We start from the raw sequence: 5843 nt of genomic DNA, 5'->3' as shown, positions 1-5843 counted from the left end.
TGAATTTTGATCATGTGACTATGGGGATGCTGCAGTGGTCGTAAGTGTGAAAAACTGCCATAACTGTAATTTTTTCAATACTGCTATAGATTTGAACAGTCCCTAAATAAATGGTTATAAATCAAGGATTATCTGTACAGAAAACTGCTTTGTGGTCAGCTTGTTCACATTTTTGCAGCCAGATCTGGAGAAAACCACAACCTCCTCCAAATATGGGTAACCTTTAGCTTTCCATTTACTGCTAAAGTGGACTTGCGTAATACAATCTTTGTTAGCGTGCTATAGTTGTGAGAGGCATCTTGGAGTCCTAGTGGACAATCACTTTAATATGAGCTAGCAATGCACCGTGGCTCCCAAAAAGGTCAGTGCAATCCTAGGTTGCATTAACAAAGACTCAAGATCATGTGTTAATATCACTTTATAACACCTTGGTATAAAGGTTTTGGTCACCACGGTTTAAAAAAGATGTTGAGACTCTAGAAAGAGCGCAGAGAAGAGCAACAAAGAGGATTAGAGGATTGGAGGCTAAAACTATAAAGGACAGTTGCTGAAATTGGGTTGTCTAGTTTAATGAAAAGAAGGACTTGGTGACATGATAACATTGTTCCAATATCAATGGGGTTGCCACAAAGAAGAGGGAGTCAACCTGAAGGCAGGACAAGAAGCAATGGATGGAAACTAATCAAGGACAGGAGCAACCTAGAACAAAGGAGAAATTTCCTTATGGTGAGAGCGGTTAACCAATAGAACAATTTTCCTTCAAAAGTTGTGAATGCTACAACACTGGAAGTTTTTAAGAAGAGATAGGACAACGATTTGTTTCAAATGGTGTAGGGTTTCCTGGCTGAGCAGGGGGCTGGATTGGAAGATCTCCAAGGTCTCTTCCATCTCTGTTATTCTGTTAGGGTGTACTGATGTGCTACTACAATAGCATAGCTACTTACCATGGCACAGACTCAGCGTTTATGGGTTTAATGATGCGTCTAAACAAGGTTTTGATTATCTAATTACCAAACACCATTCACAGAATTTTACAATCCCTGCATAATCATTTTGATTGATAGCATTTCTGAGGGTTAACTCCACAATATTCTTATGTATAGTATTACTGTTACTGTTTACCTTTATACCTGGTCTTTTTTCCTGAAGGTTTTTTTTTTTTTTTTTGAGAGGGGTGTATTGTGCTTCCCATCCAATTCATAACAATCTTGCTAGGCCAAAGTCACATTAATATTTGCTCCTGTAATTCTATTGGCCCAAAAGTACCTGCTCTATAGAAAGTTGGCTGCTTAAGAGATACACACAAGATCCCAAAGGATCTTGTTTGAATCAGCTAAAGCAGGCCAGCATAGGAGTTATTCCTCAAGCAAGCAACTTTTCAATGCATTGGAGAAAAGTCTACATTTTCCATCCAGCATGTATAGAGTAATTGGAACCCACTGTATTTTTCTCTATTTTTCCACTATACGGCTAATGATATAAGTTAGTATTTTTCAAACTTGACAACTTTAAGATGTGTGGATCTCAACTGGCAGAATTCTCCTGCAAGCATGCTGGGGGATTCTGCAAGTTAAAGCTCACACATCTTCGGGTTGCCAAGTTTGAAAAGCATTGGATTAAAATATGTAAGTATTTATTTATGCTTATTTCTTGAATATATTCTTCGAAGGTACTTAGTGAATACTTAGAAGTACTTCCTTATTTGGGCATTAGAGTTTATAATTGGCATTTTTAAGGTTTTTCCAAATTATAGTATAGTATTGGGTTGGAAAAAATTTTGAGTTACACCTTGAAAAGTACATGTACATGTTTAAATGTATTGTACAACCTTTTTTTCCTTGTAATGGTGAAATGCTATGAAGCTAGACAATTTCCTTGTCGGCCTTTTTATTTTTAAACATATTTCGTTGCACTGCTGGACTCCATCCCCATTTTGAGCATTTGTCTTTCAAAAAAAAAGATTAATGGATTTGGCATGGTTTTGTTTCTATCTGTTCATTTTTATTAAACTACGTTTCACTTTTTTAAAATTATGACTGGAACAGGAACTGCAGTCCTTCTGAATTGACTTTTCCAGGAGGAAAAAAAAGAACCACAGCAGTGTTCATGTCCTCCTAATTGTCAAACAGGATGTGTTTATTATCTGAGAAATCCTTGGGGAGGCTGTGTCTATCTTCTCTTGCTCATCTCTCAGAGTACAATCCTGTGCAGGGCTGACAGGAAAGTGGATATGAAATTACATCAGAGCTTACTTTGTGTTCCAGGCTAAAGACAAAATACCCCTGGGGGCATTCTGATGTTAAAACTTGAAAAGCTGCCTTCCGGCCTCCATTCCAATTGGCTGGGGTCTCTTCAGATCAGGATGTTGAATCTTTTGAAACCTCCAAGGATCACAATATCCTTGGTGGAAATACTTTCCCAATAAGTTTTGATGACCAGAAGCGTTTCCTTTGGCAAGGCTCTAATTCAGTGGTGGGATTCAATTTTTTTTTACTATTGGTTCTGTGGGCATGGCTTGGTGGGTGTGGCAGGGGAAAGATACTGTAAAAATCTCCATTCTGTCTCCATTCCAGGGGAAGGTTATTGCAAAATCCCCATTTCCTCCTGATCAGCTGGGACTCGGGAGGCAAAGAATAGATAGGGGTGGAGCCAGTCAGAGGTGGTATTTGCTGGTTCTCCAAACTACTCAAAATTTCTGCTACTGGTTCTCCAGAACTGGTCAGAACCTGCTGAATACCACCTCCGTTCTAATTGCACCCTCTTCTTCTTTCCTGCAACTGGGAGGTAGTAGGCACCTAGCCAATGGTGCTCTATCAAGATAGCTAACAGAAATTCAATGAAGCAATTTGTAATGGAAGATGCATGAAGTTGTAGTCTGGGCTTTGAAAAATGGAGGGGTGCCTTGCCACTGAAAGATCATCCACCTTTGCTATAGGTTGAAATTATTGTTGCCAGATGTGGAGATTTCAATTAGAAAATGAGATTCTCAATTAGGAAAAAAACTATAAAAAGCTATGCTTGTATGATGGTGTACCCATAATTAACTCAAAGCATCCTATTAATTCAATTTCCTGGGTTCATGTGACACAGGAACGAAGTTTGGGGAGTGGTGCAAAAATCCATACATCTTCTAACCATGCAGCAGCATACTTACTATAGTGATAATGATTTTTTGCTGGCGATTGTCCAAATGTCTGCAGGCCAGGTATTAAGCCTTAATAGAACCATAAGTTCTAACCATGCAATGTGTGCGCCGTGTACATACACACAGAGAGGGAATCAGGGAGGGAGGGACTGTGTATTTGGAATATCTGTGGGTTTGTGTTGTGTAAATCTTTTGTTAACTGCTTGGAAGTGAATGAGGCAGAAAGCTGAAAAACCTGTTGTTTGCAGTATAATTCTGGAATGATTGTTTCATACCTACACATGCTTGGTTTCTCATTATTACCAGCCTCTAATATACATATTTAAGGTCATACCAGAGCATTTGACTCCACTTGATCTATTTTCCTTACCAGGGATGGAGAACCTGTAACTGTCCAGATATTGCCAAATTGATATTCCTGGGAGCTGCAGTCAGTCAGGATGACTATGAAGTATTCTGGGAATTATAGCCCAATGACATCTCAAGAATTACAGGTTTCCCATCCCTTTCCCTGCATGAAAGTCCCATTTTCCCTTATCCTGGGAAAAGGCGCATCTGCTTTAAGGAGTCTGGTGCTACCTTAAGGCTGCACAGAGCAGTAAGTTCATATGATGCTTGTTGGAAGTTGGTGATACATAAAATGGGATAGTAGCTATTTGATTTCTGGATAGATGCAATCCTCTTTGCCCTAGTGCAAGAATAAACTTAAGAATTGGATGGTGGCAGTGGTAGAGGGAGGTAGTGGGGAGATCTAGTTGTCCATCTATTGTAAATTTAAGTGCGAAGAGATAAATACTGCAACCCCTCCTCCCTCTCATTTTGTATGTTCTAAGAGTACAATTCATATCCTACTGCAACCAGTAGTTAAATTTTCATTGATGTTAATTGCTCCAGATATTGCCTGGCGCCACTAAAACATGAACTTTTTTTTAATGGTGGCATATGTCGAGTTGCTGTAACCATCTTTGTATCAATTCACTCAGGAGGAGAGGTTGTGTGGCTCTTCACAGATGGCTCAGAATGAGCTTCTCTTGGGAGCCAAGAGCTTGAACCTTCTTAAGCACCATTAGCTTATTCATTTTAATTTGATTCCTGCTCAGCACCCAACAAGGGATTTGCAGATTCTTAAAGAACATGTACCTCAAAGAATATGTTGCCGTTAATATCTTTTCCCCCCCCAACAGTCACCTGAACTCTGGAGAATGCTGCGTCAGTGCACAGAAATATAGCAGGTAAAATATTTTGTCTTTCTTACTGATGGCTCTGAACTGATGGGAGTTTCCCAGGATGAAAGCAGACTAAAAGCTTAGCAAATTATTATGCACACTGAAGCATAATAACCCACAGGTAGGGTTTCTTTTACTTAGGAAAAATGCTCCAGCTGATTTTCCCTTTAGCTTTCTAGAAAATGCAAATTCTAATATATTTTTTCTCTCCCCCTGCTTACAAGTGAAGGGAGGGTTTTAAAAAAAGCCACACACTTATAGGAAGACAATTTCTCTCCCCCACCCACTCATGTCAATTTAGGATGTCTTAATTGGGATTGGGATCTGATGCCAGAATCCCTCCCTACTTCCCACAAATATAGAGGGAAGAGGAAGAAACTGCCAAAGAGCCAGTTTGGTCTAGTGGTTAATGCACCAGCCTAGAATGTGGGAGATCATGAGCCCACCTCAGCCACGAAAGCCAGCTAGGTGAGTTTGGGCCAATCACTCTCAGCCCAACCCATTTCACCAAATGGGGGAAATAGGAGGAGGAAGTGCATTGGATATGTTCAGTGAAAGTAATAAAGGCGGGATACAAATAGATAAAAACAGACTTGCAAGATTCTGTTAACATAAGCCAGTGATGGCAAACCTTTTTGGCACTGAGTGCCAAAATATCGCATGCACATCGGGGCTGCACCTGATTGTCACGCGTGCATGTGCACCAGAAACCAAGACGAACAGGCAAGACCGCATGTGCTGGGCGACATGGCTTCATATGCCACTTTGGCCATGCGTACCATAGGTTTGCCATCACAGACATAGACAATAAAACTAGTACTGACCTATACAATGGTTTCTGAATTTGGCCTCTCTTGATGGACCTACATTTGGCCTGATAGTTAAATGAATATTTGGGTTTAAGAGACAAGAACTTCTGGGCCTTCCTTCTCTTGGTCCCTTCCTTGTAACAAGGTTCTTCTTAATCCTTTCTTTCAAATATAATGAATATTTGTTAGCATATTTCAATGGCTGGGCTAAACCAATAGTCTGCATCCAAGGCAACTACAGTATATTATTTTACTTTTTCAGTGTAAGGTTCTACTGTGTGTTCGCTTGGGATTCTTTCAGTGTTTATGTTCAGGAGCACATCCTATTAACAAGACTTCCTGCAGAATATAAAACTCTATAGCTATGGAATAGTTTGCCTTTGGAACTGAGACAGTTCGGGAGATTTAAAAAAACCTCTTTAATCTGTATGGCCTAAGTTTCTCAGATGCAGTAAGTATTATTAATTTGTTCGTTTGGATTTTATTGAGGTGAGTCACCTAGAATGACAAGTAGGGCCAGGCTACATATAAATTATCATGATTCATCCTTCATTTTAACCTCTATTTCCCACAGACTATTCATTTGTTCTTAGCAGAGCAAAAATCCAATACAATTGCAGAGTCCTCAGCTCTGCATTCTTTTGTTTTCTTTTTAAAAGACAG

Source organism: Thamnophis elegans, chromosome 5 (genome assembly GCF_009769535.1).
Source record: "Thamnophis elegans isolate rThaEle1 chromosome 5, rThaEle1.pri, whole genome shotgun sequence".
NCBI lineage: Eukaryota > Metazoa > Chordata > Lepidosauria > Squamata > Colubridae > Thamnophis > Thamnophis elegans.
This window is presented reverse-complemented; position numbering follows the sequence as displayed.